This window comes from Zootoca vivipara, chromosome 14 (genome assembly GCF_963506605.1).
Source record: "Zootoca vivipara chromosome 14, rZooViv1.1, whole genome shotgun sequence".
Lineage (NCBI taxonomy): Eukaryota > Metazoa > Chordata > Lepidosauria > Squamata > Lacertidae > Zootoca > Zootoca vivipara.
Window position 1 is genome coordinate 18499347 of NC_083289.1, and position 12918 is coordinate 18512264.

The following is a 12918-nucleotide window of genomic DNA, read 5'->3' on the forward strand; positions in this document are numbered from 1 at the left end:
CCTGCCTTATTGGTCCACCTAGCTGAGTATTGTCTACAGTGACAGGCAGTGGTTCTGCTTGGTGTCAGGCAGGGTTCTCTCCCAAGCCGAATTGGATATGCTTTCAATTGAACCTAGGATCTTCTGCATGAAAAGCTGATGCTGTGCCACTGAGCTACGACCCTTATTTGCAATAGGTAACTTTCTGCTGTCTTGGTCCTGGAAGGTCCTTTTGAGCAGGGTCACCTGCCTTGTTCACTGTTCATTCAATCTCGCTCTGTTCACCTCACCCCAAAAGCTGTTTAGCTTTAGAAGATTCTCTTTGCTTCTGTGGAACAAAGTGACTTGCAATCGACATCCTTGGGCCTTAGCTTCCGAAGACAAATAATGAATGCGTCTAGCACCTCTGTTTTCAGAAGCCCACAAGCAGGACCTGAGCACAACAGCACTCAGACAGTATTCAGAGGCATACTGTTTCCAGCAGTGGAGGTAGAACATAGCCATTTTGGCTAGCAACCATTGATAGATTTATCTTACTGAAAAGTGCTGCGAATAAGACCTGGCATAGCTCAGTTGGTAGAGCATGAGACTCTTGATCTCAAGGTCGTGGGTTCAAACCCCACCTTGAGCAAAAGATTCCTGCATTGCAGGGGGTTGGACTAGATGACCCTTGTGGTGCCTTCCAACTCTATGATCCTGTGTTCACAGCTATGAAGTATTGGGATTGTGTGCTAAAGGGAAGTGGGCATCACAGTGCAGCAGGGCAGAGCCTATCACTGTATTATCTGCAACAATGTGTGTGTTCTTCCTCCCCTTTGATGTTTTTTAGGAAACCCAAATGGATAATATTTACACCTGATATTTTTGTTTCTGCTAGGGATAGGGTGTGAAATTGTTACCTGGGTGACGTTAAAAACAAAATAAATTGGAATTCTATTTTTTAAAACGGCTTTGTCTCCTCTTTGTTTTTACGTACCGGTACCTTTTGCAGAGGTTCCAGAACAGACATAGGCAAACTTGGCCCTCCAGATGTTTTGGGACTACAACTCCCATCAACCCTAGCTAACAGGACCAGTGGTGAGGGATGATGGGAATTATAGTCTCAAATCATCTGGAGGGTCGAGTTTGCCTATGCCTGTTCCAGAACCTTTTGCAGAGGTTCCTGGAACTGACCAAAGATCCTTCGTCAGTCTTCATAGCATCAACTCATCATGCCTTAAGACCATTTGAACTCTGATTTCATTGGTCCTAGTCTGAAATTCTTAACCAATACCATGCTGACTCCCAAGTGTTTCCGCAAAGCACATGACTGACATGGGACAGGATTACTGTATGTGTATTCACAAAGTATGTCATTTAATTTCTCTACACTTGTCTGCTGTCATCTTGCAGAGATGAATGTATAAGTGGTACCTTGGTTCCTGAATGGCTTGGCTCCCAAACAGATCGGCTCCTGAACGCTGCAAACCCGGAAGTAACTTTACTTACGGAGAAGTAAAGTTCCGGTTTGCAAACGTTTTTTGGAAGCCGAACGTCCATTTCGCATGTTGGCATTGTTTCCGGGGCCAATCAGAAGCCGTGCCTTGGTTTGCAAACGTGGAAGTCGAATGGACTTCCAGAACGGATTGAGATCGTGAGCCAAGGTACCACCGTATAAACTGAAAAGCATCCTGAAATGGCATGCAAGTGCCTCTCCTGTGGGAGCCCATTCTCCCCTGCCCATTCACACACAGCAGGATGCTGCAGTCAGCCAAGGGATGAGCCTTCACGTGGGAACTAGCTCTTGATGACTAGCAGCTGAAGGCAGACAGTTAGCCCACTGGGAGGAGGCAATGCCAGTGGGGAGGAGCATCATTTGTCAGAGTGGACCCACCAGACAGCACTTTGCAAGGGCTCCAGGGCTGGTCTGACACAAGGTCAAGAGATGGTGCCCCCCCCGCCTCCACAATTGCATGTACTAGCAGTTGACTATTTCTCCAGCGCTGGTGATAAGGCAACAGCTTCCGCCATAGCCATGGGCACCTCTTAGAAGATTCGCGGGGATGATTGCGCAGCTTCCTCCCATTATATAATAGTAGGGCCAGACCTGGATGGTTGCTACTTGGGTGTCTTTATCAAGCATAGTCTTCCATTTATTTGTTTGTTCATTATTATTATTTTTAAAAAAGATCCATTGCGTTGCCTTATCAGGTCACAAAGCACTTGATCCATACAAGGGAATGGGAGAGCCGCTGCCCTTTTGCATGCATAGAGTGGACAAACAACCACTCTTTTCAACTCGAAGCTGCACTGAGAACATTCCATGTCGGGAGCTGATCCGGCAGGGCTGCCTCTCCTGGTTGCCATGGTGACTGTGATCAGCAAGAGCTCCATCCCGGCGTGGCAGTGGGAGGGAGCAGGGCAAACTCTCCCTATCCCCTCTCAAGTGCTCTCCAAGGGCAACAGGTACATATAATCCTGGCGTTGCTGCGTTTTCAAGTCCCCGGCGAGCATCTAAGAGCTACTAAACGGCCAACTCTAAGCTTTGCACCTGTTGTACAGGGAAGACTCAGCACATGGCTTGCTTCTCTGATTAACGCTTTAAATTAAATCTCAGGGAAGGAATTGCTAGAGGTGTTCCAAGCTTGCTGCTTTGGCTCAGTTCCAGTCAGGGAAAACCCTTCCTTTCCTGCCAGACGTTGCCTTCCTTCTCTCGGAAATCTGCTGGAAGAGCAGCCGGAAGGATGACCACCAGCCCCAACTAGCCCATTTTCAGACGTTCAGTTCTACGGAGAGCTGAAGCTTCAAAGCTTTCATTCTCAGCCTTGCGGGCCCATTGCTTGGAGGCCGCAGCATCAAGTGGAAGATTGCATGTGTAAAGGAATTGTGGAAGATCAGAGACCCACAGGCAGGGCCTTCAGTTTCTCTTTGGAGCTTCCACACCAGGCATGTCAAACCTGGGGCCCTCCAGATATTTTGGCCTACAACTCCCATGATCCCTAGCTAGCAGGACCAGTGGTTGGGGAAGATGAGAATTGTAGTCCAAAACATCTGGAGGGCCGCAGGTTTGACATGCCTGTTCCACACCATGCTCCTTTTTCAGTGGAATCGTTCCTCATGTGCAACCACATAGGAAACTTCCTTACACCGAGTCAGATCATTGATTCATTTGGCTTAGTATTGTCTGCATTGCCTGACACTGATTCTGCGGGATTTTAAGCAGGAGTCTTTCTCTAGCCCTACCAGGAGATGCTAAGGATTGAACCGGGGACCTTCTGCATGCAAAGCAGATGCTCCACCACTGAGCTATGGCCCTTCCTTGGGTTTGGCTCCTGGCAAGGATGACCCTACCGTTATGGAGAAGGAACCAGCTGCCTCGGGCAGCAGATGCTGAGGGATGGGGAGAGGACAGAGCCAGGCAGCTTACCCTGTGCCCCCTCTGCCCATTCAGGTGCAGATGTTTCTTTTGAAACAAACAAATAAAAACTCATAACTTAAAGGTGCCTAGCACAGAAATCATACAATTATTTGCCTGTAATCTGCCAGGCTTTATCCCGCTTTGCTGCCTGTTGCTGATGGGAGTTGTCCAAAACATCTGAAGTCACCTGTATTGGGAAAGTTTTAATGTTTGATTTTTAAAAATGTTTCTATATGTGTTGGAAGCCACCCAGAGTGACTGGGACAACCCAGCGAGATGGGTAGGGTATTATTATTATTATTATTATTATTATTATTATTATTATTATTATGGCATCAGGTTAGTGAAAGCTGGTCTATTTCAATTCCAGCTTCTTGCTATAGTAGAGGATGAAGAAAAACAACAACACCTGTTCAATGAAGATGGCCTTGCCTTCTGCCAAGGCATGGCAGACTGTCATATTTCGTACACTTCCACCAGCCTTTCAAAAAGGTACCTACACCCATGGATTTGCTAATGCGCAAACTTCATTAATCCCTTAGCTCATTGCAATGGGAGGCTGTGTACACATTGCAAGTTTAAAATGTTCCCTTCCCCTCTCAGCTCAGATTGAAGCTGCTTTATGGAAAACGCATCCAGATGCAGGATGGGCTACATTCCCATCCGGGGGGATTTTTAAAATTGTAAGCAAATGTCCAGGTTTTTGGTTTGTTTGTTTTTTAAAGTTTGTGTGCATGGGCTGATTGGGTTCAGGCTTGAGCTCTGGCTTTGGTGGTAGCAGCCAGCCGGAGGGGATCACCCCCAAAAAGTTCAATTCTGTCTGGATTTTTACCTTTGGAAATATGGCAACCCTATGTTATAAGAAGAAGAAAAAAACCTGCTCCTATATCCCTTATGGGGTATCCAAGCACCCATATAGAGTCCTTATGTAGGTTCTCTGTCGGTAGGAGAAAATAACAGAGGCCAACCAGAGAATATTGAGAAGCAAAGCAGCTATTAAGCCTGATCTTTATTAAACTGTTGAAGCAGGGTGCTCACTCACCACAAGCAGGCGGAAGGAGGAACCCAGAACAAAGGTGTGCAAGCCCCTATATACTTTTGAAATTGCCCACCCTGTAGCTCAAGGCCACCCCCCCCAAAAAAAATCATACATACATTACAGAAGGAGGTAGTCTACAGCAGAAATCCTGTTTGCCAGGATACCTAATAATGGTCACTGATTGCTTTACCTGGGCACCCTGGCCATTCCTTTTGAGATGCTAAATACTGTATTTTTCCGTGTATAAGACTAGGTTCCCCCCCCCTAAAAAAATAATGTCAAAAGTTAGGGTGTGTCTTAAACATGGATACATCCCCCCCTGCATTTTATTAAATCTGAGTCCCCCAAAATAGGGGGCGTCTAATATATGGGGCGTCTTATAGAGGGGGAAATATGGTACTTAGTTCCTGAATCCATGTCACAGGCTCACCCCATTCATGCACAAATACACCCATAAGTCAGTATTTGTGAGCAAAGAGACAATGGGGTGGCTTTTTCCATTTCCTTCCTCACTGCAGAGAATTATTTGAGGTCACTGGAAGAGTCAAAATGGCTTCAGGATTGCTCTCCTGTACTATTTCAGACATGCAGTTTATATGCTTATGTATTTGCCTTGTAGATTTATGAACATTTTTATATATGTGAGACCTTAGAATTCCTATAACACCTAGAAGCCCCTAACAGCTTGGGACCAGTTTACTTGTGGGGTCACCTTTTTTCCTTTTTTTCTAAAAAAGTTTTTATTTATACTTTTCAAGTTTATACATTTCACTAGTTTTACAATCAATTTAACATTTCAACATTTGACTTCCCCCTTTCTGCAGTTCCTTAAATTTATTTTTTAAAATATCTTCTGCATATCCAAATTCATTTATTTGGCTCATTTATTTATCTAAATATATACTCTTATGAAACTGTAAGGTAAAGGTAAAGGGACCCCTGACCATTAGGTCCAGTCGTGACCGACTCTGGGGTTGCGCGCTCATTTCGCATTATTGGCCGAGGGAGCCGGCGTATAGCTTCCAGGTCATGTGGCCAGCATGACAAAGCCGCTTCTGGCAAACCAGAGCAGCACACGGAAACGCCGTTTACCTTCCCGCTGTAGCGGTTCCTATTTATCTACTTGCATTTTGACGTGCTTTCGAACTGCTAGGTTGGCAGGAGCTGGGACCAAGCAACGGGAGCTCACCCCGTCACATGGATTTGAACCGCCGACCTTCTGATCAGCAAGCCCTAGGCTCAGTGGTTTAATCCACAGTGCCACCTGGGTCCCTATATATATGAAACTGTAGGTTATTACAATAATCCTGCAATTTTTAAAATCTGTTTGTAATTTATCTGTGAATATTCAATAAACCATTTCCATTTTTTAAATAAAAAGTTTGTTATCTTGATTTCTTATTCTTCTGGTAATTTTCACCATTTCTGCATATTCCATAAGTTTTTGTATCCATTCTTCCTTTACTGGGACTTCTGCTTTGTTCCACTTTTGGGCAAGTAGCATTCTTGCTGCTGTAATAGCATACATAAATAAATTTCTAGACAATTTAGGTAGTTCTGTCCCTATAATTCCCAAAAGAAAAGCTTCTGGGTTTTTAAATAAAAGTTATTTTGAACATCCTTTTCAATTCATTGTATATCATTTCCCATTGATATACTTGTGAGATCATGTTGTTGTTTAGTCATTTAGTCGTGTCCGACTCTTCGTGACCCCATGGACCATAGCACGCCAGGCACTCCTGTCTTGCACTGCCTCTCGTAGTTTGGTCAAACTCATGTTCGTAGCTTCGAGAACACTGTCCAACCATCTTGTCCTCTGTCGTCCCCTTCTCTTTCCCAACATCAGGGTCTTTTCCAAGGATTCTTCTCTTCTCATGAGGTGGCCAAAGTATTGGAGCCTCAGCTTCACGATCTGTCCTTCCAGGGAGCACTCAGGGCTGATTTCCTTAAGAATGGATAGGTTTGATCTTCTAGCAGTCCATGGGACTCTCAAGAGTCTCCTCCAGCACCATAATTCAAAAGCATCAATTCTTCGGCGATCAGCCTTCTTTATGGTCCAGCTCTCACTTCCATACATCACTACTGGGAAAACCATAGCTTTAACTATACGGACCTTTGTCGGCAAGGTGATGTCTCTGCTTTTTAAGATGCTGTCTAGGTTTGTCATTGCTTTTCTCCCAAGAAGCAGGCGTCTTTTAATTTCGTGACTGCTGTCACCATCTGCAGTGATCAAGGAGCCCAAGAAAATAAAATCTCTCACTGCCTCCATTTCTTCCCCTTCTATTTGCCAGGAGGTGATGGGACCAGTGGCCATGATCTTCTTACCCCATAACTGTTCACTCAACCTCTCCAGCCTGCAGAACTGTCATTGGCAGAGTTCCCAAGTAATACTTGTTCCACGGTTGTCAGAATCCAATCTTACTTTGACAGCACAAACACTTTGGAACTCCCTGCCTGCTGACACCAGGCAAACACCTTCACTTTACTCTTTGTGGTGCCTGCTTAAAACTTTTTTCTTTTTCTTTAGGCAAGCCTATCCAGACACGTAGAATGTCAACATGTGTTTAAATTTGGTTTTTAGCTAATCGTTGACTTTAGTCATTTTTGAAGGTTTTAAATATTTGTTTTTAAATGTTTTTGGTTTAGAATTTGGAATTTTATTAATTTTGGCCACAGACCAGTTCCAGCTCACATACAATATCAGGGGAAGTCATAAAACAAGATAGGGATACATTTGAATTTGCAATTGACTATAACAGGGGCAATACAGATATAGCAGCAGTTAAAAATGTATGTTAAATTTCCATCACTAAAATATAACCTAAAACTGTCATTTAAGGCCTTGGTCATTATGGTAGCACAGCTTGCACCCTACGTTTTATGGCAGTTGCACAGAAATTGGCCACCCTTAGCGTGATCTCTGGATCCTTGTCCTCTACCAGGTTTTTTAGACATTGACGTTCGGACCCATTTGGAGACTTTTTGTATAGCAGGGATGATAAATGCCGAGCGTATATCCCCGTAGAAACGACAGCGTAACAAGGCATGAGAGAGTGTTTCCACCTCCATCAAGCCGCAGGGGCAGACTCGTTCCGCGTTTAGTTTACCCTCAAATCTGCCCTGCAATAAGGCAGATGGCAGCACTTGAATCTAGCGAGGGTAAACTATTTAATTCTAAATTTGGGGTTTGTTTTTTTTACTGATAATTCCGTTGTTTTATTCTCGTTGTAAACTGCTTTCGAGGTTGCTGCCTTTTACAATCGAGTGCTATTTTAATTTTACGAAATAAATAAATGTGGGTTGTGGCTAACTGGGTATGTAGACTAGCTTCTCAAGCCAGCAGTAGACAACAGAGTAAATGGGAAGGGAAACAGTGTTAGGAAGCTTGAAGTGTGAGGATCAGAGATCAGTCGCTGAGACGAAAGGACACGGAAGAAGAATGCATCTGGATCTTGCCAGTGTAATTTTTGCTCTGCTGACCAGTGATGAATGTCTTTCTGTGTCTCTGGTCATCAGCACTAAACGGGGCTCTCCAAATTATCTCTTTTGCTCTATATGCCTTGGAGGCGATGAACATGGGAGGCAGCTGCATTTTCTGCACAGCGGGGGGGGGGGGGAAGCACATGGAAAAAGCTTCAGCCTTGCTCGGCAGCTCACCTTACAAATTAATCTTCCTTCCCATCTGTCCGGTTCAGACCTGCTTGGGCAGATTTGAGTGCTGACGAGACAATGAATTGATGCGCATCTGCCATAAACCGCACCAAAAGCAAATGAAAGCCTTTGGTTGTTCCGTAAAGAGCGGCAAGAGGGCCGTTTCTGACAATTGCCCTGCGAAAGTCGGTCGCCTTAGGGCAGGAGGAAAATATTGCGATCATCTTTCTTCGCTTCCACTCAAGGATCCACCATGGGACCTTGTGGGAAGACAGGAGAACCAAGCCACTAAATCTCGCAACAGCAAATTCCTGCGCTCTCATTTCAAGGGTTTGCAAATAAGGTGACTTACCTTTTGAGTTACAAAGGTGCTAGGCTTGGAGGCCTCTGAGCATGTGCAGAGCTCTGCACCCAAGACACCTGGGCACAGTTGCCTTTTTTTCTTTCCTTTGTCTTAATCAGCTGCCTCACAGGGTTGTTGCAAAGAAAAATTGTATGAGGAAAGGGATTGTATACAACACCTTCCACAGATGAAATGAAATTATAGCAGGAAGCTGCCTTGAGTCCCTGTCATGGAATAAAGCATGAAATAAAGATGATGATGATAATAATAATAATAATAATAATGATAATGATAATAGAAACACTGAGAATGATCAGGAACATACCAGTGAGTAAATTCTATGGAACCAAGTGGGATTTAAGTTTTTAGTCAAAATGCTTTGGATGGCAATATGTGACCGAGTTTTGACCCAGTTACCTGGGAGTGAGCTCCATTGAATACAGTGGGACTTTCTTCTGAGCAGACAGTGTCAGGCTCCATTTACAATAAAGGAATCAACACTCTCCGTGTTTCCTAAGAAATGTCTGCCTTTGCAGTGAAAGACTTTAAAGTGGATTGGTGACCTTTTCCTTCGAAATTATAGGGCTTCTCAGCATCACCGCTTCCTTCCTTCGGTGCAGGGATTTTATTTTCCATATGAACAGGACTCTATTTTTGCACTTGCACACAAGTCAGAAACCGGGACGGCTTCTGTAATTCCGGACTGTCCCTGGAAAATTGGGACACTTGGAGGGTCTGTCTGTAGTAGGGACTGCCCTCCCCATTTAGTGCTTCCAAGGAACGAAGGAAGCTGCCTGCTTCTTCCATCTGCCTCCTTTACCAAACTCCTCCATCAGGGCAAGGCCTCTTGGAGGCTTTTAGCCGGCTCTATAACAAAAGCACCCTAGCAGCTCCAGAGATGGAAAGAGTACGCCAATTAAAGCAAGGGTGCCTTGCAGAGAGTTGAGAGGGCGGCCAAAGTACAGAAACAACTGAAGGGCCCTTGATCTTCTTTGCCCTGCGAAAAATGTGTTGAAGGAATGTGGAAAGACGAGCCGGGTGAATAATGCCACCTGGGCTTGTGAAAAGCAATCGGAAGCGACTCCCGAAGGTTGAACGTTTGTTGTGATTCGCACCGCACCGCCATTTTGACCGAGGAACGTCAGGACGATGGGTCTCTGCCCCAAAGAGCTTACATTCCCCGCACGGGACACAAGAGGACCAAAATATTATGCATCCTGTGCAGGGTTGAAAGCAACGAGATATGGGAGATGTGCAGTTGGTCCTCTGGAGGTTTTGAATGTGTGTTTTTCTAAGCAGCCACAGGGGCCTTCAAATTCAGAGTAGTGCTAGGGGAGGGGCCCTTAGCCCTGTACCACCCTCCTGAAAATAACGCGGAGATGGGGAACCACAGGCCCAAGAGATGAAAGTGGCCCTTCAGGCCTTTCTATCTGGCCCTCAGGATCCCAAGCCAGCCCCTTCCCTTCTCCCCAGGCCACACCTCTCACAGAGCCTGCATTGCACTCTCTTTAAATATTTTTTGCCCGGCTAGTCTGTGTTCTTGAATCAAAAGGAGATGGCACTCGGCCGCAAGTCAGAGCGGACTGAGGGCCATGAGATGGGGGCACCTCCTGCCTGTCGCGGGAAGATCATGTTCAGCAGACCAACCTGTCCCTGCAGAAACGCAGTCGCTCTGGAGCAGAGCATCTGCTTGGCATGCAGAAGTTTCCCTGCTTCAATCCATTGCGGCATCTCCACATAGGGCTGGCAGCCTAAAACCCTGGAAAGCCACTGGCAGTCAGCAGAGACAGTGCTGAGCTAGATGGAGCCATGGTCTGACTCGGGTATAAGGCTGCTTCCTTTGTTGCATTATGCATATCCCATCGGGCAGGTGTGAAACAGTTCCAGGGAATTTGCTTCCCTCGCCTCCCGGCCACAAAGACATCTCGGCTCCAAATGCCAGATTTGGCAAAATCAGCCAATGGGAGCACCTTCGTTTCATGCAGCCCCCTTACCTTTGAGAATGCCCAAATATTGGGTGCAAAAGGTAAAGGTAAAGGACTCCTGGATGGTTAAGTCTAGTCAAAGGTGGCTATGGGGTTGCGATGCTCACCTTGCTTTCAGGCCGAGGGAGCCGGCGTTTGTCCACAGACACCTTTCCTGATCATGTGGCCAGCCTGACTAAACCGCTTCTGGCACAAACAGGACACAGTGACGGAAACCAGAGCTTCCTGCCACACCTATCTATCTACTTGCACTGGCATGCTTTCGAACTGCAGGAGCTGGGACAGAGCAACGGGAGTTCACCCCATTGCAGGGATTCGAACCGCCAGCCTTCTGATTGGCAAGCCCAAGAGGCTCAGTGGTTTAGACCACAGCACCACCCACATCCCTTTTGCAGTCTATTGGGGAACAAAACATGCTTTTATTTTTTGAAAACAGATTTATATTAAACCCCTTTTTTGAAAATACTCATTAAGGATAAAACAAAAAAGGCGACTATTAACTGGTTTAAAAAAGCTCAGTGACTATACAGACCGATGAACCATTCATTTTTCCTTAGAGAGAAAATAACTCAAAATATCCACAATCCAGAATACATTGGGGGGTAGGCATCAATTACTTTTGTGTAATCAATAAACGCGTCCCTTATTTTCTCAAACGAGTCCTTCATCTTTTGCCTCCTGGTCAGCCCTTAGTGACCTTAGCTTTTGTGTTAATTTCTCTAAAACGTTTTCAAAGTTTTGGGTGTCTCTTGTCAGTATTAACATTCTGAAGCGTTTTCCAGTCCCAAAACATTTGAACCAGATGGAACTCCGATGTGATCCAGGAGGACAAAGCGATCCAAATATTTTCACGTAGAAGCTGCCGTATTTTCCTCCTTGGCCAAACCTGCATAAAGAGCAGCCCTTTCCAAAGAACTCTCCTGAAACTTCAGTTCATTTTTTCCCAATCTGTCCTCATTCCTTCCCAGTGTCGCCCTCTCCCCCACCTGCAGTAGTTAGTGCTGCCAGGTATTTAAAGGCACTAACCTTTAATTAACGCTGTAATTGAAAATTTGAATAGGCACCAGAACCTAACACCTGACACATTTAACTGACAGAAAGGGATGCGGAGATGCTTTTGGCGGGGAGGGGTTCGAAATCTCAAATAAGGGAAGAATGACAACTAGCTTTGATTTTATTTTTAAAAGGAAATTATTGCTGATTGACTTGGCACAATTATTTCCCCCTTTCATATTTCTTCCTTCATTTTATATAATAGGTATTATTTATTTTATACCCCACCCTTCCTCGCAAAACAACCCGTTGAGGCAAATCAAGTTGATTATTGATTATGTGGGATCTTCCCCCTGCTCCACCCCCAACAAGTTGACCAGCCAGTGGGAGTAGTTCAAAGGCGGCTGAGTGGAAAAAGATCAAACAGCAAAAGAACACTTTTGCACTCTACATTTAGGGATGTTGGTGGCAGGCTTAACTCAAGTCCTTCTTCATGGCTTAATGGCAGAGGCGAAGTTCAGACAGCCTGCTAAGCCATAGTTTGCGCTAACCATAGTTTATAACAGGCACCCCCAAACTTGGCCCTCCAGATGTTTTGGGACTACAATTTCCATCATTCTTGACCACTGGTCCTGTTAGCTAGGGGTGATGGGAGTTGTAGTCCCAAAACATCTGGAGGGCAGAGTTTGGGGATGCCTGGTTTAGAATAACCATGGTCTGCACTTCCGAAAGTACAATAGGCAAACCATGGTTTAGAATGAGCTTCCTCGTTGCTTTTGTTTTCGATTCACTTAGTATTTCCAGCTCTACAGTGGCTTTTTGCGGCGAGACATAATGTCTGTCAGGACACTTTTGACAGTTGAAAATGTTGCACCAAACCTTGGTGATCACAAAAAAACTGCAGCTTGCAAAGCCACTTCAAATTAGTACTGAACCAAAAGTTCAACTTAATGTGAGCGAACCCCCAAACAGGGTTAGTTTTCAAAAAAGGAAGGCGGAATTTGACAGCAGCAGCGGGGCTAGGAGGAAAAAAAAAGGGATGTTCTTTAGCTATAGCCAGCTCCAGAGTACAGTATAGGAAAGTTCTCAGGAGCTCACCTTCGTTAGCCATATCGCTGCCATGGAGTCACAAGATACCCCACTCAGTCTGAAAGACAAAGGCAGAGAGGCCGATGTTTACAAACCCCTACTGGAGATTATGCTGAGCTGGAGGATCTGCAAGGAAGCAAACATGTCAAGATGTTACATTTCCCTGGCCTAATGGGCAGCTGGAAAGGTAACAAGGCCGCCTTTGCCCAAGCGAGAGATGCACAAGGACCTGAAGAGCAAAGCAAACACAATAGGGCAGGCAACAGATTGCTCCCAGGCAATAATGGGTCACGCTCCTCACGGCGACAGGCTGGCTTGCCAGGCCGAGCTTTGCGGCTTCCACAAATGTTAACGGTGCGATTTTAAAAGGGGAAAGCTGAAGGGCTGCATCTCGGGGATGTTCACCTGTTAACCTCTGAATAAAGTGTAGTGTTTCGATGCT

General features: G+C 45.4%; 1 non-coding gene across 1 annotated transcript; it reads left to right on the plus strand.

Annotated features, from left to right (window-relative positions):
- Positions 1-541: 541 nt before the first annotated feature.
- Positions 542-610, plus strand: TRNAK-CUU (transfer RNA lysine (anticodon CUU)). Its single transcript has one exon. It is a non-coding gene; the product is annotated as a tRNA-Lys (tRNA).
- Positions 611-12918: the final 12308 nt, after the last annotated feature.